The sequence below is a fragment of the Prionailurus viverrinus genome, chromosome B4 (assembly GCF_022837055.1).
Source record: "Prionailurus viverrinus isolate Anna chromosome B4, UM_Priviv_1.0, whole genome shotgun sequence".
NCBI lineage: Eukaryota > Metazoa > Chordata > Mammalia > Carnivora > Felidae > Prionailurus > Prionailurus viverrinus.
In genome coordinates this window covers 130,251,789-130,272,877 of record NC_062567.1, presented here as the reverse complement: position 1 = coordinate 130,272,877, position 21,089 = coordinate 130,251,789, and the positions used below count along the sequence as shown (strand labels likewise).

Genomic DNA, 21,089 nt, shown 5'->3' with positions numbered 1-21,089 from the left:
GCCTGAGACTCACAACCGGGAGCAGCAGGACTCACGCCCACTCACCATCTCTGGGGGTCCTCAGTCTGGAGGCAAGGTCTAGGCCGCTGCCTTCAGCCTTGCCCAGAGCAAGGAGCCCTCTCACCTCCACCTTAGCCCCTGGCGGGAGCCCGCAGGCCTGCCATTTGTGAGTCCCCAGCCTCCCTGGTTCCAGCAGGTGACTGGATCTGTTACGAGAGCGCTGGGCCCAGGAGAGCCGCATCGCCAAAATCCTTTCTGTCTGAGGCTCCCCTCCACCTGGGGCCCCCCCAGGGCAGCGCTCTGGCTGCAGAACAGTGACATAAACCCACAAAGCCCAGGGTTTCCTGAAAGCCCGCAGGAGCCCCAGGGCCCCTTCCCTCTCCCCACCTGGTGACAGCAGAAACAGATCACCCTGGACAGGGTCCGGTGTAGGGATCTCCAGTACCCTTCTGGTGCTCTAAACAGTCAGGAGACCTCCCTGGTGAGGTGTGGACTTCAGAAGGTTCCAGGGGGCCTGAAGTCCCTCAGGGAACCCGGCTCATGCCTGTACTGCAGACCCCCCGCCCATGAGTACTGTCCTCCTAAGACTCACTATGTTTTCCCTAGTCCTGCTGGCCAGGAACTTCTGGAATTCTCAATCATCTTGGGAGGGTCCCATACCAGCCGCACCCATACTCCGGGGGTTTCTGTCTACTTGCTGTTTGCCCGACCCCTCAGCGGCCTGTCACCACACAGGGGGAAAGAGAGGGCATGCCTGAGGCCTGTCCCGGCGCTGCCCTCTGGCAGAATGCTAATTGCTTCAGCTCCCTTCTCGAATTGCATCCCTATATCAGCCCCTTGGCTGTTACAGACAGGAAACAGGTTCGGAGGGTCTGAGTGACCAGCCTGGCTGGCCCTGTGAGTGGCAGCAGTGTGTCTGACCCAACCCTAGGGCCTCCCACTCCCCACCATGCCACCCTGCCTCGGTACCCGCCTGGCCTCTCCCTGCCGGGGCCCATCTTGCCCTCCCCTGACCCGGTACCTGCCTCGGGTCCCCAAGGTGGCACACCACAGGTGAGGCACAGTGTCCCGTTCCAGCTGCCACAACCCGTGCCGGGCCGCTGTGGCTCGATGACAGCGGTTTCCTCGCTGGAGGCTGTCTCCTGCCCCCAGGCTGAGCACAAGCGGCAGTTAGGTGGCCACGTCCCGGGGACAGCCAAACTTGGCCCGGCCTCAGCTCTGGCCTTCACCTGGGCAGGTTTCCCGGCCCCACCTCTCCCCAGCTGGGTCACCTCGCTCAGGGCTCCAGTCCCCTCAACTGTACAAGGTAGAAACAGGTGGCCCAGTGGCAGTTGAGGGCAGCCCCACCCCGCTGGAGCTGCTCTAAAGTGCCGGGTGCCGGGGCACATGGGTGCCGGGACGTGGGCACGCTCTCAGTTTCCACCTTACTTACAGGGTGAGGGGCCTGGTAAACCACGTGCCTGTCTCCTCTTGGAGCCTCGCCTGCTCCCTCTGGGTGGCAGGTCACCCTGAACGGTTCCCATACTCCCAAGGCCCTGCTGGGCATCTTTGGTAGGGCACTGATGGGCAGTGGAGGAGTGGGGTACAGGTGGAAAAGGTTGGACGTGCTCTCTACCGGGGGGAACCCGGTGTCCCAAACCCAGTGTGGGCGTCGGGGGGCCAGAAGCGGAGCCTGAATCCTGACTGTCCCCCAGAAACCCTGCACCGTTCACCTGCGAGTGGGCTCAGTACTCAACAGCCCGTGGCCCGGATGAGACACTGGGGGCCCAGAGGAGACCAACTGTCCAGCCTGGCCCCGGGCCCAAGTCCAGCATTGCAAGGCGTTCATTCCTGGCAGTGGGGATGACCCTCTCCGGGCTCCTTCTGAAGAGGGTGAAGACAGAAATCAGAGCCTGGCCGAGAAGAGCTCTGGGGGACTCCTCCTCCTTCACACCCAGCTTAGCCCTTGCCTCCCCTGGGGAGCTGCCCTCAAGCCCAGCAAACTCAGAAGCCCGCCATCAGCCTGCAGAGAAATGTCCCGTCGGCCGGCCGTGCGGGCTGAGAGGGCCTGAGCCCCGCTCTCGGTGCCTGACAGTGAACGTCAGCTGAGAGGATGCCAGTGTGGGAGGACCGCCCTGTCATCTCTGCGGTGCGGGCCGGCTGGGTGGGGCAGGGGTGGGTCCTGGGTGCCAGGAGGGGGAAGGAATGAGAAAAAGAGAAGCACAGGGTCCAGCCAGGGTGAGGCCAAGGAAGCGGGGGGAGGGGACACGAGCCTGTAACGACTCATTGGGCAGATCATTAACACGCACGGAGCAGCCAATTAGAGGAAAGTCAAAAACCCAGCTTCTTCTAATCCATGAACAGAACATGGTGCCAGTCCTTCCACAAAGTTCACTGACCCAGACCCCACGCAGGCTCATTGCTCACACCCCTGTGGGGCCTGCTGAGGCTCCTGCACTTCTGCCTTGCGGCTCCCTGCCCAGCTCCTGGCCTCTCAGCCTCCGAGACCCAAATAACCCACCCACTGGGGGAGAGCAGACAAGCCCGGGAGGCGGGGGCGGTGAGCGGCTCTGCCCGCCTCCTCCCCTGCCACGTCTGTGGATTGGCGATCACCATGAGAAAAGCGAGGCCCGCGAGGCTGGGGCTGGCCTCCCCGAGAAAGGAAACTCCCTCGAGACAGGAAACTCCCTCGAAGGCCCGGAGATGCTGTTCAAGAGTCCCCAGCCCCACCTCTCAGGGCACCACAATTGGCAGCAACTCCCTGGAATCTGGACTCAAATCCTGCCTGTGCCCCCGCCGCATGTGATCTTGGGCAGGTGGCTTAATATCCCTAGGCCTCTGAGTCCCCATCTGCACTGTGGGACCATCCCAGCCCCTCACCCCATGACGAATGACTTAACAGGGTCACATCCAAAGAGCCTCAGCACCGACCAGTCCTCTGAGCTCCTCCTGAGCTGAAAAGTTCACCCTGTGCCACCCAACCATGGCCTCACCATGTGCCTGGTGTCATGGGCAAGGCCCGCTGGAGTGTCCTTCCAAAATGCACCGGGAACCCAGCCCCACTCCTCCTCCTCACTGGCCTCCCTCCTGCCCCCTTTTTTCTCCGTCTTGAAATTATTTTTGAACAAGGGGCCCTATATTTTCTTTTCATTATTTTCTTTTATTTTTTTTAATGTTTATTTTTGAGAGAGAGAGACACCGAGCGTGAGCAGGGGAGGGGCAGAGAGAGAGGGAAACGCGGAATCCGAAGCAGGCTCCAGGCTCTGAGCTGTCAGCACAGCGCCCGACGCGGGGCTCGAACTCACGAACTTGGAGATCGTGACCTGAGCCGCAGTGGTCAACCAAGTGAGCCACTCAAGTGCCCCTATTTTATTTTCTTTGAGACAGAGACAGAGAGAAAGAGGGCACACAAGAGGGGGGGGGGGGGCAGAGGGAGAGAGAGAAGAGAATCTTAAGCAAGCTTCGGGCCAGACGCAGGGCTCAATCCCATAACCCTGGACTCCTGACCTGAGCAGAAATCAAGAGTCGCAGGCTTAACTCACTGAGCCACCCAGGCACCCCTCGGGGACCCACATTTTCATTTGGCACTGGGCCCCACAAATTCTGTCACTGCAAAGTCCCCACCAGGCCATGTCCCCCCTCCCCGCACCCCACTCAACCTCCTCCCACAAGACCCTCCCCCCCGACCCCACCCGCACATCGGTCTCGCTCAGAATGAAATCCAAACTCCTCTCTGGGCCCACAGGCCCCGCCAATCTGGTCCCCGAATCTTTGCTGCCCTCGCCTCCCTTGTCCACTCGGCTCCAGTCACAGTCCCCACCTTTCCGTCTCAGGGTCCTCCCATTGGCTGCTCCTCGGCCTGGAATGTGGCTGCCTGCTCAGAGGGGCCCTCCTGGCCCTCCAGCTAGAGCGGCTGTCCCCTGCCCAGGTCGTCTGCTCCCCAGCACTCACAGCGGAAGCTAGCCATCTCCAGCGGAAGCTAGCCATCTCCTTGTTTACGTGTTCGTGTTCGTGGCCTGTCTCCCCCACCCACACCCCGGGGCTCAGAATGTCAACAGGAGAGCAGGGTCATCGTAAGCCTGTAAGCCTCGGTCACCAGTCACGGCTGCTCCCCACCCCCTAGGACAAAGCCTGGCCCGGAGCAGACGCTCCATAAACAACTGGTGCGCGACGACGGACCTTGCCTGAGAAGTGATGACAGACTCAGAGTGACAAGTACCGTCTAGTGTGGGGCGGCAGGCCCGGCCAGTGCGAGCCCATACCGGGCAGGGTGTTCTCCCCTGATCCCAGGCCCAGAGAACCCCCCCCCCCCGCCCTCCCCACCTGGATCCTCAGTGCCGCTGAGATCAGCACAGGGTGTCGGGCAGTGCCAGCCCCTCCCACCAGGCTCCCCCCTCCCCCAGGGGGACAATGTACAAAGGGCCACTTCAGCACGGAGCTGCGTCTCTAGCCCACAGGCCCGAGGTGGGGGAGGGGAGGGGAGGGCGTGCCCCAGCCCTCGGCTGTCCTCATGGAGCCTGCTCTAGCACAGGGCCAGGAGGGTGACAGATTCAAGCTGTAGCGCGGAGAGGCTTTGTTCCAGGAGCTGCGCCTTGAGGCGCGGGGATGAGACACATCAATGCACGGGGTCGGCGTGCCCGGGCAGAGGGTGGTCCCCGTGGACCCAGGCAGCAGGAGTGGAGTGGCGCTCCCCCACGTGGACAGGGCACAGTTGCGAGGTGCAGCCGGGCACTCAAGAGGCTAAAGTGCCCGCGGGGTTAAGGGAGAGAGAGGAGCAGACCCGGCGGGGTTTGGGCCAGGCTGGAAGGCAGAGGCCTGGGCTCAGAGTCGGCTCCCATCCTGCCTGGGACCCTCCGCCGCAAAACCAGGCACAAAGAACTCGCTCAAATAGTGGTTCCGGAAACCTGAGCTGATAACCCGAGATGTGACCATCCACCCAGTCTCCCAGGCCAGGAGCCCGGCAGTCATCCTGAATCTGGCTTCTCGCTGACCTCGTGCTCCCCATCGCCAGGCCCGTCTCTTCCACGCCCCGGTACTTGTCCCGCCCGGCCCCCTGTGCCACTGGCCCACGCTGCCTGTGCCACCATCCACGCTCACCTGGACAACAGCAGCAGCCTTGCCAGGGAAGGGGCTCCTGGCTTGCGCCCCACGAGCCAAGCAAAAGCCACATCCGATGCTTGGAACACCTGCCCCCGGGGATAAAGTCCAAATCCTCTAAGAGGCTCCAAGTTTCTGTGTAATCTTTCACTCCGTGCCCAGGTAGGCTCAGCTGAACTGCACTTCCCCCAGGCTGAGGAAGGACTGAGCCGCCTCACCCCTGGCCTGCCCCCCAGAGCTCCTCACCCGACACTGGGTGGTGCTGCCCAACTCTCCTGGGGCCCCAGCACAGAGCCTGATGCAAAGGAGGTGCTGACCTTGGCCTGTTGAAGGAATAAACGACAGCCCCCCCCCCCCCGCCCCCAAATCCACACACCCGCACCTTCAGTCAGTGCTGCTGGGCTCTCAGAACTGGTCTGGGGTTTGGAAAAGTCTAGTCCTGCCTGGGCAAGGCACACCCCAATGAGGTGGCTTGTGTACATGAACTCGACGGGTCCCCTGCAATGGGAGGGGAGCGGTGGAGAGCGGAGACACGGGGAAGGACTCCAGGCTTCAAAGCGCTCTGAGCAGGATGGCTGATGGTCCGGAGGAGACGCGGCAAGGAAGAAGGGGAAACAGGAAGTGATCTCGGTTCACCCCTGGGTGCTCAGTGCCTGGCACCATGCCCGGCTGCTGCTGGCTCAAAGGATGGGCTGGAACCCTGGCTCTGCCCCCCCCCCGGCCCCCAACTCTGGAATCCTACTGTCTCGGAGGCAGAAAAGCGGGGGCTGGTAACACCGCCTCACAGGGATCTGGGGAAGTGACGAGGCTGCTCCTGGCCCAGAACCTACAGCTCCAGCTCTCTGGGAGCCCGAGCAAGGTCGTCCACCTCCTTCAGGAGAGGTGGCCTGGAGCAGGTGCACCTGGGGAGCCTCCGTGGAGCTGGAACAATGAGCCCTTTCTCTTTTTCCTTCCCAATCCACCTTTGCCCACCCCTGCCTTCAAGGGGCCGCAGCACCCTCGGCTCAGGACCCGACCGTCTCCACCGGGGGACACTCAAGAAGCCCTCACCAAATGGCACAGGGCACCATGCAGGGCTTTAGGCACTGGGCCCCTGCTCCTTCATATGGAGCCGCCAGTCTGTTCTTGCTCCTCTGATTAGTCAGTCTTTTCCCCTTGCTAGATCCTGAGAGCATTCCGGAAAAGGGCCGCAAGTGCCCAAATGTCTCTCTGAGGATGAGAAAGAAGAGAAAGGAACAGCAGTGGCCAGACCATCACCACAAGGGGCCAGAGTCATTCAGGAGTCAGGTGGCCAGGGTCCAGGCCTTAGCCATGCCACTAGCTTCCCGGGAGAGCCTGAGCACCAGGTGAAGTGCTCCATCTTGTCTGACCGTCACGTGGCCATTTCGCAGATGGGGAAACTGAGGTTTGGAGAGGGGACAGGACGCGCCCGAGGTCAGGCAGCAGCGAGCTGTGGGGAGGGCCTGGCTCAGCAGAGACCACGTGCGTGCCACGGCAGCTCACCAATGCTCAAGGCCTCCCCGTTCCTGCCAGACCTCAGTTTCCCCCACTGACCACCGGGGGCACAGACTGGATCTTCCAGCTTCCGGCTGACTTGAGTGTTTCAGGTTCTGGAAGGCCCACATTCTAGGTCTGCTGCTCCATATTCCTCCTCTAAGTTCCATGATCCCGCTTCTCTGGTCTGGATCACGGGGCTCTACTTTCCAGGTGCTGTGTTCTCGTGCCTGGTCCCCAAGTTCGCCTCTCAGAAAGGTCTGCAGCCCAGGCAGGTTCTCCAGCCCACATGCTTCATTTTCATTCCCTGTATTCTCTCCCAGCCCCCAGCAGTCAGGGCCCACAGGTCACCACCCAGAGCTCCAGTTCCGTCGGCCCTCGGGGCTGCTTTAGGGCATTAAAATGGGCGGGGAGGGCCGTCCCAGGCCCTGGGTCGTTGGGCTGAAGGGGATGCTGGAGATCATCTCACAGCTGGGCAGGAACACCCTTCCCCACTCTTCCCCGTGTCTCCAGGACCACGTTTCTGACCACCCCCAGCCCTGCCGGCCTCTGCCCCCACCAGTCCGCACCGCGACAGCCCCTGAGACGGCACTTCCCGAGGACAGAGACCTTGGGTCATTTTTCTTTGGGGTCAGAGCCTGGTACTTCCTTACTGGGTGTCTGTTAAACACTTGCAGAATGAATTAACCAGGTGTGCCCGGGGTCCCGGCAGGATTACACATTGTCACAGCCTCAAAGACCAGAGTTCACATATGACGGAGACGCTCACGCTGTGTGTGCGTGCAGGTGATGTGCACAAAACATGTGCTCAAACACACAGACACGTCACACCCTAAAATCAGCAGATCTGTGCCCCTGGCACCTAGCCTGGGCCCTGGCACTTGCTGAATAACAGCTGACCGAATGAATGGGTGCTCTGTACTAGGTACATGGGGGAGACGGAGATCGCATCCTCACCCAGGATCAAGGCTCAGCTGTGATTCCAAAGACCATTTCCACGAGGTTGAACTTGACTACATGGTAGGAGGACCCCCTGGAAGGGCACTTCGGGGCCAGAGTCGGTAAGGAAGGCAGTCAACGGTGCTATGCACCCAACTGGGCACCCGGATGGAGGTGAAGCAAACAGCCTAGGGTCACCTCTGGCTGGGAGGGGCAGAGGGCAGCCTGGGGTGGGGTGGGGTGGCTTTCCAGGTGGAGGTGGGAAGGCGAGGGCCCCGAGGCCTAACCCACACGACAGGAAGGACATCAGAGGCTTGAAAGGAATTCTGGGTGTGCTGCATCCCAGTAGGCCCCAGGTCTGGACTCTTCGCTGACCCAATTTCCAAGAAAGAGAGACACACAGGCTGAGCTGCCTGCTACAGGCGCACCTGTTCTGGAGGATGTGCCTGGGGCCAGGGTCCCTCTGGAAGCCACTCACACGTGGTGACCCCAGAGTCTCCTGAATGGGGAGCTGGCTGTTCTCAGGGCACCTTTTCTTGGACTTCTCTCCTTTCCATGGTAACTTCATTTTTCTGGTTATAAAGGTTTCACCTACAACCTAGGAAATGTGAAAATCCCAGCGAAAGAAGGGTAATATCACCCACCATCCCCGGGGCTAACATTTTGGCCTAAGTTCTCACCGGCTTTTTTTCCTGCGCACCTTTTTGCAGGAATGAGCTATCGATGTGGATTTCCTGCCAGCTTTTGGACAGCAGGCATTTTCTCTAAGGAGCTTTGTCCTCCGCATGGGAAGACCGAGTGCAGACCTGAGCCCTGGGGACTTTGCTCTCCTGGGCTTCTTCCCATCCCCCCCAGACCTGACCTGCATCCTGCAGAGAAATGCTCCAGCTGGGGACCGGAGTGGGGGAGGGGTACGGCCACATAGCCCTGGGCTCTCCTCCTACAAGCCACAAAGGGACTACCAACCACTCTCCAGGGTGCTCTAGGTCAGTCCCAAGCACCTAGGGCCTCAACGTTCCCTCTGTGAAATGGGCATGTTTGGCTAGCTATCTGGCCTCAAGGCTCCCCAGCCTGGTCTCCTCTCTGGGCTGCGGGGACAGTCACCTGAACTGGGCTGCACCTTATAGCTGCTTTCCCTGTCCACTCTACTGGCATCTCTGACCAGGCCCTGGAGTATAACCAGGCCCTCAAGGTTCTCAGCATTCTGTGGAGCAGCCAGATGGAAATCCTGGCAGGGCGGATCAGCCTGGCTCTTGGGGTGGGAGTCAGGCACGGCTTCCTGGAGGGGTCTTAAAGGATGAGCCAGCACCTGCCAGGAGAGGAGGGGAAGGCCACTGCAGACAGAGGGATAACATCTGCAAAGGCCCTGGGGGTGTGGGGGGGAAGCCAGCACCTGGATTTCTAGTCTGGGTGGGGTGCTGGTGCATTTCGCCCTCCCCACATGCCAGTACCTGGAGGCAGACCACAGAGTCTGTTACATACCCCCCTGGTGGCTGCAGGGCCACTGCCCGTACTCAGGTATGGCCCCGAACATCTGTGACAGCAGTAACACGCCAGGCCCCGCAGCAGTCCTGGACACCGCTGAGAGGCGGTTTGCCTGGGGGCCCTTTGGGGCCAGGCTCTGTGGTTTCATGGCTGTGACAGAGGTCATCCCGCACAGACAGAATCCCCCTGCCCCATTCCCTGGACCTCTCGGCCGTGGTGGAGCCTCACACCCTCTGCTCTAGTCCTTATGACAGGTATGACCTTGGACCCGTCACGCACACCCTGTGGGCCTTGGCTCAAAGACTGAAGCCTGATCTGGTCTGTTCCAAGGTCCAGGTGGGACCAGAGCTGGCTCTGCCTGAACTGACCACAGGGGTTCCCAAACACCTACTATGTGCCAGAGCCCCCAACACTGCCTCTTTGTTTCTCTGTCCCGCCAGCCCGGAGGCGGGATCTCTTCCCACCACTGCCCCTTACAGACACAGAAGGCCCCTGGATGCAGGTTTTCTGACCCCGGGATGTGGGCATAGGTGAAAACGTAGAGCCAAACCTCCAAGCCACAGCTAGAACCAACTCAGATAATGTGTTACCGCTTCATAAACTGTAGAGTGCAGACTCATTTATTTTTTTTCGCACAACGGGCAAGGCTCCGTTTTGCAGGACCCCCTCCCAGCTGTGTGACCCCACCAAGTCACCTGTCTAGGGCTCAGTTTCCATTGAACGAAATAAGGATTACATCAGCACCCCCCTCCCAGGGCTCCTGAGATACTGAAATGAAATCGAGCAAGAAAGCACCAGCCCCTCACTCCCACCCGAGCCATAAATGAGTTCGGACCATTAATATTCACGGTCCTCAGAGATGGCCGGGAAGGCGCCTTCTCAATCTTTCACCTAAACCCGCCAATCTGCACTGCTTCCGGAAGGGGCCCTCGCCCCGTCACACAACAGATCACCATTCAACAAGCAGTTAAGAAACAGTCATCAAATGCCTTTTCCATGTTAGGCAAGGTGCCAGCCCCAGAGAGTGCCTGTGCACCCAGCCTGGAAGCCTCACCTGTCATCGGCAGCCCTCCCTTGTTCCCCCTTCCCCGGCCACCATCACTCACCCACCACGATTCGCCCAGGCTGTGTGCCAGGCCCGGGCTAGCAAGAGTGGGGCCACGAGCGACTGGTCCAGAGTATTACACAAGCTCTGTGGGGTCTGTGGCCAGCTGGGACCTGTTTCCAGAAGGAAACAGCAGCAGCAGGTGCCTGGATTAAGGCAAAATGGGGCGTGGGGGGTCAGTGTGGTGTGTGTGCAGAGCTGGGTTAGGGTAGCAGGGGGCAGAGGCTGGGAACACAAGCGGGGGCAGGGTCATAGGGATCTGGGTTAAGGGCAAGGGAGTCTCTTTTTTTTTTTTTTAATTATTATTATTTTTTTTAATGTTTATTGTTGAGAGACGGAGAGAGACAGAGAACGAGCGTGGGAGGGGCAGAGAGAGAGGGAGACACAGAATCCAAAGCAGGCTCCAGGCTCTGAGCCATCAGCACAGAGCACGCGGGGCTCGAACTCACAAACTGCGAGATCATGACCTGAGCTGAAGTCGGACTCTCAACCGACTGAGCCACTCAGGCGCCCCACAAGGGAGTCTCTTCAAGCAGCCTGGACTCCACTGGGCCGGGCAGTGCTTCTGGGAGTCCGCAGGCCTCTCTATCCCCAGGACAACATTTTAAAAATTGGGTTTCCAGCACCCTCTCCCGCAGTGGGATTCTGACTCAGCGGGGTGGCAGGGCCTGGGAAATCTGTATTTTCCACAAGCCGCCCAGGTGAGGCTACACGAGGCTTCCAGAGACAGTGCCCCAGGACTATGGGAAAGAAGGAAGTGGCAATCAGGGCCACAAGGAGGGTGGCCTGGAAGCCAGGACACCAGTGATGTGGCTGTCTCGGGCGTCCAGGCTTCAGAGACCGTTCCCTTCTGAGTGACTGAGGGGCCTATCCGAGGGGCCCCATCGGGCTCTGGGGGTCCTACAGGCTGGATACAATCCCAGCCCTGCCACTTCCTGGCCCTGAGCCCCAGGCACCCTCAAACTGCCAAATGGGGATAATAATAGTACCTACTTCGAGGGAAGTTAGCAGGCGTCGCTGGGATAATGCAGACAAAGTGCTTGGCCCAGCGCCCAGCACATAGTAAGTGCTCGATAAATAGCAGCAAATTATTATGACTCAGAGGTCGAGGTGGGGTAGAACAGCCTGGGAAGTCATCCATTATGGGTCTCTGTCAACCAGAATCCTGGAGACCGCCTCTGGCCACCCTCCCTCGCTCAGACCCCCATCTGGGCTGCTGCTTCTGGGAAGTTCTCAGCCTGCCAGGAGAGGGCAACGGGAGGGCAGACCCGGAGGAGGCCCCAGTGTCAGCGCAGACTCTGGCCTCCTGCCTTGGCCCTCACCCTGCCCCTCCCAGGGGATTCCTACTTCGGTGGGAACCAAAGTCTAGAGCCAAACAGGCTCTAAATTCATAAAGCCACGGAGTAATTAGGTGCGTGAATGATTCTTGTTTCCAACTTTATTTTTCTAGATAAAATGAAAATAAGTGGGCCAACAGGGGAATTTCCACTTGGGGCAGTGCGAGAAAAAGTATTTTGGGACCCCGTTAACTTCCTGGGTTACAGGCAGGGCTGTGGGCCCATGTCAGCCCTACTCTAGACCACAGGAGGGTGGTCCACTACCCTTCTAACCATGCCTGCTTTCGGCCCCGCCCACAGCCTCACTTCCCCTTCTGGCAGGTGTGGCTAAGCAGGGTCCCTGTGACCATCCCTCCATGGTGTGAGGCTGCCCTCTGGGGGGTCAGTCTCCTCCCACAGGGATGGAAAGGGAGGAGGAATGGGTAAAAGAACAGAGATGCTCCCTGGGGCTGAAAGTCATTCACTCACTCATTCATTCATTCATTCATTCGAGCTCCTATAGGATAGGGAACTCACGGCCTAGTGGAACACGCCACAGCAAACACGTTCAAGAAAGAGAAGTGGTTCTCTGCCCAGCCCACGGCAAGGAGCCTCCCTGCACATCGAACGGATGCTCAAGCCGAGAGGCCAAGGATGGGTCGTCGTTAACAAGACAGAGCCTCCATTTCCCCATCTGCGAAAGGGATTATCACGGTACCTCTATCACGGGTTGCTGTACAGATGCAATGTTAGCTACTAATATTTTTATGGGCAGGCAGGGTGCACACGAGAGGGGCTGTGAGGCCAGAGGAAGAGCAGAAGGGGAGAAGGGTCTGTGGGATTTGGGGTGGAGGAGGCTTTTGAAGGGTGACAGAGTTTCAGGGGACATAGGAAGAGGTGGGTGGAACAGACATTCAGGCAGAGGGAACAGCACAAGCAAGGGAATAGAATCTGACGTTTGAGACCCGTCTGGACCATTTCTCAGAGCTCTGTCAGGTTAATGCTTGGGATCCAGCTAGGTCATTCTGTGCAGACAGCCCAAACCAGGCCAAGGTCAAGAGGATCCAGAGCAGAAGTGACGCAGGGTCGGAGGTGCAGAGGTTTCCAGGAAGGGAGGACACCAGTCCTCCTTCCCCTCTGCCCGCCATCTCACCATGGGTTACTTATTCAGAGTGGTCTCTTGTCCTGGCCTCAGCCTGTCTGATGCCTCCCTCTCTCAGCTACAGTATGGCCTGGCAGCTCCCCAAGTCTCTGGAGCCTTCTCTCCTTATTCAACCATCATTTATTAAGCACCTACTGAATGCCTGGGTGCTGAAGCTGGCATGGACCAGCTCCCACTGCGAGATGGTGACGCTGTTGGTAGCCTCAAATGGGCCTTGCTGGAAGACTTACACCACGGAAACCTGCCAACGCTGTTGATCAGGTACCTTTTTCTCCCAGAGGGCCTGTTGCCAGCACACCATTGCCCCCTGCCCGAGCAACGGACACAGAAAGGCAGGCCCCCGCCTATAGGGACTCACAGACAAAAGGAAGACGATAGCCTACTGGAGCAGGCTGTGTAGTCTTCCAGGAGGCAGGGGTGACCTGGGAGACCCATTCTGGAAGAGGGGGCGTAAATGCCCACTAGAAACCGAACCAAGCTGTTCAAATAGCACTAGTGTGCCTCGTTCCCATTTTAGAGGCAAGGAAACAGAGGCACAGAGAGGCAGAGTCACCAGTCCACAGTCACACGGTAAGAAGCGGCAGAGTTGAGATTTGAACGTGGGACACTGGATCTGGAATCTTTGCTTTTAACTTCTGCCCTTGACCGTCCCATGCTGCAATTATTGCAACTCTCCTCCCCGTCCCCCCGCCACCCCTAAGCAGCCAGCACAGGGCTACGCAAGACCATGGGTGCCCGACTGGTTTTGCTGCCCAACTAGATTCCATTCTCCTGGGGGTAAGGTCCTCTCCACCCGACTGCCCATGACATTGCCCCTCAAAGGAGAATATTGTGTTTGTTGGTCTCAGTGTCTGAAGAACCTTCTAGAAGGGAACCCTGGTCCCCCATGTGCCAGGCTAGAGCTGACTAGGAGGAAGGGGTGCATCGTGCAGCATGGAGAACAAAGAGGCTTTGGCCTTGGGGAACACAGCAGGGTCCGTTGAATGCCATGGCTAAGGTGTCCGTAGGGGCACAAGGAGGACCACCCCGCCCCAGCCACTGCCCACTGCTTCTCTCTTCTTCCAGAATAGCGTAAGCACGCGGACTTGCAGTTCCCCCAGCCCCTGGCTTCCCCAGGTCACATCCAGCCCTCACAGGATCCTCATCGCCACCGGGTAAAGTGAGCCTGGCCCACCAGCTGACATCAACACCCCCCCCCCCCGTTTTCCAGGTAAACATACTAGCAGCGGCCAAGGATCTCCCGAGGCCTTCTCAGGTGCTGGGCTCCCTGCGCTCATCACCTCATGCAGACCTCCCCACAACCCTGTGGAGGAGTCTCCCCATTTGACAGATGCGAACACTGAGACTCGGAACGCGGACTTGGCTTGGGGCGGTCCAGCCACCAGCAGATGTGGGCCAGGCAGCCCTGACCACAGCAGAGGCCCTGGGCAGGCTCCGGAGGGGCTGCTGAGCCAGATGGCAGCACTCCCGGCCCCATCAGCGCCTCGCTGTCCCCGGGAGCTCGCTTGTGCCAGCTCCCTGGGATGGCCCGACACCTCACCTCCACCTGGCCCTCCTTCGCTTCGTTCACGTGGGTCACTCCCGTGCCTGACCAGCCTCCACTTCCACAACTCTCCACCCCGACCAGGTGCTCACACCTCAGAGCCTCTGCTCGCGCCATTCCCTCTACCTAGAGTGCCCTTCCCTTCAGTACTGAGCAAGCGAACTGTTCCAGCAAGTTCTCTCTCCTCCCTGGGCTGGCAGAACCTCTTCCAAACTTTCCAAAGACCCTGTGCCTAACTCCTCAGCACCCGGAGGCCTGGATCTTCAGGACCTGCCCGGGGAGCTGACCGGCCAGTATCCACAGCTCCCCATCAAGGCAGGTCTGGACTGGTGTCCCAGGAGTGGCAAGGAGTGTTAGGGGGATGGGGGCAGGGCCAATGCTGGGGGGCCATGGAGGGGTCTCCCTGGGGTAGTATTCTGCCCACACGCCTTCTCGGGAGTCCAGAGCCAGGAGAGTCACCTGACCTCCCGCTTCCAGGCTGGCTGAGACCCACCTCTGCTTCTCGTGGCACCCCAGCTCAGGATCCACCGTTCCCACTTACGCCCAAGCTCCCCTCCCCACCCCCGCTTCCAGAACTCACTATTTGCAGATATTTATAGCGCCCTCCCCCAGCCAGGTTCCCTCCCCCGCCCCGGGCAGTGCAGCGAAAAGAGCGGGAGCCTCGCCACCCCCCCCCCCCGCCCCAACCCCGCCGAAAGGACTAGGGGTGCTCTCCCCACGCCCCTCCGCCTGGTCCCCACAAGCAGCCACAGTCCCAGCCTCCGCACCCGCCCTGCTCCGGGACCGCGCCTGGGCCTCCGCCGCCGCAGCCCGGGGTCGGGGTGGGAGGGGGGGGTGGGGAAGGCGGGCGCTGAGGCCTCCCACCCCCAGCCCCGCGCCGCGCCGGAGGCTTCGGGGGGGTGGGGGCACAGCGCACAAAGCGCCACTCGAGCCCCGCGCCTGGGGGACGCCCCCCGCCCAGGCCGAGGGAGGGGATCGAAGGGATGAGGCTTTGCCCTCCGGGGCCGGGGAAAGCTCCGCGGAGCAGCCGGGTTGGGGGAGGGGGCGTCGGGGCCGAGTAGCCTCCCCGGCATCCCGCCCGCCCCCGCACCCCGTCTCGACGCCCCCAACCCCCGGGCCCGGCGCTCCCGCCCCCGCCCCTAGGGTCACGCTCAGGGAGGGAGGGGGCTGTGGGAGCCGTGACGGGGTGGGGGGCGCCGCGAGCGCGGAGGAGGCGGCGCGGAGATGGAGGCGGAGGGCCCGGAGTGCGGGGATGGAGGGACTGCGGCGCGGGCCCCCCGGGACGCCAGGGTCAACTCACCCATCGCCCGCCGGGTCTCAGCAGCGGCGGCAGCAGCGGCGGCGGCGGCTCCGCGGCCCCCGGGGCCCCCGGCGGGGAGATGCTGGCGTCCGCCGCAGCCTCTCGCCCCATCCCGGGCTCCGGCGGCGGCTGCGGCGGGCGCCCGGCATCGCGGGCGGCGCGGCCCCGGCCCGGCCCCGATCCCCGCCCCCCGCCCCCACCTCCACCCCGTCCCGCGGGCCAGGCGCGGCCGCCTGGCTGCACCCCGGGGCCGCGGCGGGGGGCCGGCGAGCGGACGGGCGCGGGGGAGGGGCCCCCCGGGAGGCGCGCGTTGGGGGGGGGGAGGGGTGCGGAGGCGAGGCCCGAGCGCGGCGCGCAGAGGTGCCCGCTCCCGCCGGGCTCGGCGGCTCCGGCCCCCGCCCCACCCCCACCGGAGCCCCCTCCCCTCCGCTCGCCGCGCCGCGCTGGGCCGGGGGGCGCCTCGGGCCGCAGTCTCCGGCCGCCGCCGCCGCCGCCGCCGCTCCGCGCCTCCCGCGTGTGCGATCGAATGTGTGTGTGTGTGTGTGTGTGTGTGTGTGTGTGCGCGCGCGCCCCTGCCTGTGACCGTGCGTGCGCCGGCCCACGGCCCGGTGCGTCCTGGGCGGCTGTGTGTGCGATGGGGGGCGGGGCGGGTCAGTGTGTGTGTGTGTGTGTGTGTGTGTGTGTGTGTGTCTGGCGTGCGCAAGGGTCCGCGTGTCCGGTTCTGGTGTGTGCGTGGATGTGTGCGCCCGTGTTCTGCTGTGTGCATGGGACTGTGTGACCTACAGCTCCCGGGAGTGCATGGGCGTGTACATCTGTGTTATGGTGTGTGCCCGGATCCTGCGGCCCTTCCTGCGTGTACCTGAGCCGTGATTGTGTGCACACATCCGTGACCGCGTGGAGAGGCCTCTGGGGCCTGTGTGCGTGCGTGGCTCTGGGCAGCTGTGCTTATGTGTACACCCATCTATGGTCGTGTGCAGAGGCCTGGTCTTCTGTTGTGGTGCATGCACGGCACTAGGCCTTTTACCGAGTCCACACAGGTCTGTGTCTGTGCAGGTGGCCAGAGTATACCGCCGGGGGTCCACGGGCTTTGTCCGCCTGTATCCTTCCGTCTGACTCCCTCCATCGCTGTATATGCCCAGAGTCATCGTGGCTCTGTGACTCCTCGCCCTGGAACTCTAGGGAGTAAACCTCCCCCTCCCTCGCTCCCCTCAGCGGGCACTAAAAGCCCCATGGTCCATCGCCTGCCCACCTCTTGGGTCTCCTCTCCTGCCATCTGAACACCATCGGTTCTCCAAGCGCCCACCACTTCACACTCTGGCTCCTCCTGGTCTTGCTCCGGGCTCTCAGGCGGCCTCCACACGCTTCCCGCCCTTCTGGAAGTTCCTTCCGCCCAGGGACTCTGGCCTGAAGCAGTCACTTTCGGCCCCCGTGTGGGGTACCCTGGGTATACAGCGAACAGGCCTCTGAACCGTAGGCGAAGGTGAATGGGGAAGGCAGGGAGACGCCTCAAAGCTAGGTCCCGGCAAATGTCCTCAAGGGTGGTCCCACTGGTCTTTGCTAGGCCTTTGGAGCTGCCTCTGGCTGGGCTTCCTGCTCCGCGAGCCCCCTGCCCACCATCTATCCTTGGCAAGCAGTCGGTATGACTCCTCTCCAGCGTTCATCTGAGCAGGTCGCATTCCCCCTGACCCCTCAATGGTTCCCACGTGCCCTCAGCTTAAGCTCAGTGCCTGGGCAGGGCAGAAGGAGGCCCTGGTGACCTGGTTCTGTCCCTTCGCCAGCCTCATCCCCACCCCTCCTCTCCCTGGAGATTCCCTCTAAACCAAGAGTAGGCAAACTATTTTCTGTAAGGACCAGCTAGTCAATATTTTAGGCTTTTCTGCCAGCAGAGTTTCTGTCTCAACTACTCAACTCAGCCACTGTAATAGAAAATCAACCCTATACCGTAGCTGAAGGAATGAGCATGGTGGTGTCCCAATAAAACTTTATTTTCACGACACTAAAATGTGAATTTCATGTAATTTCCCTGTGTTCTGAATTATTCTTCTTTTGGTTTTCTTCCCCCCCCCACCTCTCCATGCCTCTCCCCGTGCGTCTGCCTGGGGAATCTTGTCATCTGGAAAGGACCATCTCAAACACGCTTTCCTTGCCCTTGACCTCCCCGGGAGAATCTGCTCTTCCTCCTGCAGCAACTTGGGCATCCCTCCTGGCCCACGAGAGAAGCACAGTTTCAGGTCTGGCTTGCTCTGGGCGTCTCAGAAACCTCGACGCTGGCCCATGAGCACCAAGCTGGGAAAAAAAACACCGTAGCCCTCAATTTTCACAGCTGCCATCCAAGGACGCCCAGGGTAACGAGACTGGGAGGCCCTGGAGCCTGGAATCACACCCAGGTTGGCCAGGGTACGCACAGCGAGCCGTCGGTAGCATTCATTTCTCGCCTAGTATGTGTTCTTTCTCCCCGTGATGAGCAGGGGCTCCCCCCAGCCCTATGAGCAGGAAAGATCCTGATCAAGACCTGAGCCACAAATATGCCTTTTTGTCCCTTGACATTCTGTCATTGATTTGGGTGAACAGGTAATAGCTGTACACAGTGCAGATTTGAAAATTATTGAAAGATGTCCAATCGAAAGTAAGATTCCAGCCTCGGCCCTGGCCTCCCATTTTCCCTCATGACTTTTTTTTTTTTTTTTTTTTTTGGATGCAGTTCGTTTGATGTGAAGCCATTTTGTTGTGACCTAAAAACGAATCCATTACATGTATAGCTTGTCTCCCTTTTGGTTTTTTTTTTTTTACGTTTATTTATTTTTGAGACAGAGAGAGGCAGAGCATGAACGGGGGAGGGTCAGAGAGAGAGGGAGACACAGAATCGGAAGCAGGCTCCAGGCTCTGGGCCATCATCAGCCCAGAGCCCGACGCGGGGCTCGAACCCATGGACCGTGAGATCGTGACCTGAGCTGAAGTCGGACGCTTAACCGACTGAGCCACCCAGGCGCCCCTCCCTTTTGGTTTTTAAAATAAGGTGTGAACCAGATGTTTCCTCCTGTCCTTGAACCTCCAGGCCCTGCCCGTGGTATGGCGTGAGAAGTAAATCTGTGGGGAGGGTCCCACGGCTCAGGTGTAACCGGGTTCAGGAACCAGAGAGGTCTGGCTTGGGTCTGGGTCTTCTCGCGCAAGCGGTTTAGCTCTCAGTTTCCTCATCTGTGAAATGGGGATAAGGAAGCCTCCCTTCTAAAGCTGCTTAGAGGGTGAGATGGGTCTCTGTACGCAAGGTGCCCTCCTCAGGGTCCGCCAGCCAGACTGTCTTAGCTGGCACCATGACCGCCAGGCCACTGTCTCCAGAGCACCCAGTGTCAGGCTGGGTCCACGGGAGGCACTCAATAAACATTTGCCAGAAAAAAAAAAAAAAATGAATGAATGAATGCCATCTGTGGGCATATCAGCTGTGCTTAAAAAAAAACAGCCGCTGTTCATTTGGACCTGTCCGAAACGGCCACTTTAGGAAAGCTATGTCCCCCAGGCCCTGCTTCACTGGCCCTGTATCCTTCACGAGGGCACCCCCATCCACACGTGGGTGCTCTCAAGCCCGTGCAGGGGTAGGTGACCCCCCCCCCCCAGAACACTTGTGTAGCGCAAGTGTGGGATTGCCCTGCGCGGCCTGGAGATGGCCAGGTCGACTCTGGGGGCCCGCTCCCTGGGTTCCATCCTCCCCCCAGCTCTTTGTTCTCCTGACCTTTCTAGATTCCAAGCTTCTTGTGAGGCCGCAAGGGAGTCGGCCTTGGCGGGGCCATACCAAAGTCAGCCCCCGTCTGCCCAACGCACTCTGGCAGTCTCACCGTGTTGGGGATTGTGGGTGGCCAGCCTGCCCTCCCAGCCCAACAGAAATGACAACTGACCGGCTCAGACACACGCAACTGGCCAAAAGGCAAGGCCGGCCAACCAGGCCCCACCTCTTCACCCTCCCTGTACCAGGAGCCCATCGCTGAGAGAGCTGGCTGGCTAGGAGGGGAGACACCCCTCTGTTTCTTCAGCATTGAGAGAGGACTGGCACACAGGAGGTGCTTAGCAAGTGGAGAGGCAGAATACTGGCATGATTAATCCAGCTCTGCTGTGTGTCCCAGTCATTTCAATGCCCTAAACCTCACTTTCCTTATCTGTAAAATGGGAATAATCACCACCCACCATCACACTGATATCAGTGGAATCTGGACCCCACCCTCCTCTCCCTCCTCGCTCACTTCTGGTCTATCTGTAAAGCCACAGAAAGGGCCGTAGGGGAGGGGGGTGGGGGCTTGCTAGGTGGTCCTCCTTCCCCAACCCCTCCCCCAGAGTAGACAGGGAAGCTGTGGGCCCCTGGAGCTAAAGAAGCTCAGATACAAGATTAGCCAGTCCGAGGCGGTGTCACCTTACAGCTCCGCAGTCCCTTCACCTGGGGCCGATTTGGCTCTGTGAACAATCGCTAGGTCTGTTATCCCTTTCGGCAGCTGCTGCCTGGCCCACGGGAGCCACATTCTTCCCTCCCCGGGTCATCTGACTCCTGGCCCTGGGTGCCCGAGGTGAGGAGTCCCTGACCCCTGCTGAGGGCCAAGCACCGGCCCTCGCCAAGGCTCCTGGCTGGCAGAGTGAGCTGGCTCAAAGCCTTTGGCTTCTTCATCTGCAGAATGGGCTGGAGGGTGGCCGCCCGATTACATGCCGGTCATCAGCAGAGGTATTCAATGCAGGCTCGGTTCCCTCCCCTCTCTATCACCTGCTGTCCAAAGTGCAGAGCCCTCCTGTCCCGCCCTCACCTACCCGCACTCCATCCCCCGCCCCCCATAAACGAGCCCTTCCCCAAAGCACCCTCAGGCAGCTCTCCCAAATGCTTGTAAGTTTCTCTGACCTTTCTCGGCCCTGCACCTTAGCGTGTATCAGTCTTCCTGCCCAGAAAGACTTTCTGGCAAATCTACTCATCCTTCACGACCCAACCCAGGCGTGTCCTCCCCTCAGAGGCCACTCCGACTTCTGGTTCCCACAGGGCTCGCTCAAGCCTCATTTGGAGAGTTCCCACCTCAAGGTCTTTGCTGCTCCCGGACTTTGCCCGCAGGGACCTTCCCAGCCCATCTCTAAGTATACGTTCCACCCATCTCAGACTCTAGGGCAAACCTCCTCTCCTCCCTTGCCAAAGTGCTTACGGAAAGCCCTGCAGGGAGGCCAGGATACCAGACAGGAAGTGCTCAGGATCCCAGCCTCCCCCTGCCTGGCCCCTTTGGCCCAACGATGAGATGGGGTTTGCTCTGGCGCCTAGCTCAGTGCTGGGAGACGGAGGGCTGTAAGGCCGAGGTCTCCTGATGCTCCAGGCTTGTCTGGGCCAGGTCCTGCGGGTCAAGTCCTCTCTGCCTCCGGGACCTGGGATAAGTCTCCTTCTCTCTGCAAGCCTCAGTTAAGTAGAGGGGATGGACTAGACAGGGGGCCAGGAATCTCCGAAAATTCCCAGGCGTGTGGCGTGTGTGTTTGTGAGCACGTGGGAGTGTACGTGCACACACAGAAACATCAGTGTCAGTATACGCATGCGTGGATGTGATTGTGTGCTTGCTTGTGGGAACGCGTGTGTGTTCACACACGCCCGTTTTTCTGGGAGAGGGTCGGTCTACGGTTACTGGGTTCTCAAAAGGTTCAGGACCTGGGTGAGGGACTCC

General features: G+C 60.2%; 1 protein-coding gene across 5 annotated transcripts in view; it reads right to left on the bottom strand.

Moving 5' to 3' along the window:
- MGAT3 (beta-1,4-mannosyl-glycoprotein 4-beta-N-acetylglucosaminyltransferase) overlaps window positions 1-21,089 on the bottom strand; it is a 56,183-nt gene that overhangs the window by 17,904 nt on the left and 17,190 nt on the right. The window contains exon 1 of one of the 5 annotated variants that reach the window (XM_047865187.1): window positions 15,421-15,573. The exons of the other annotated variants lie outside the window; for them this stretch is intronic. The gene's annotated coding sequence lies outside the window, so the exon portion shown is untranslated. Of the gene's footprint in view, window positions 1-15,420; window positions 15,574-21,089 lie in introns of those variants that run through there. 5 annotated transcript variants of the gene reach the window in all.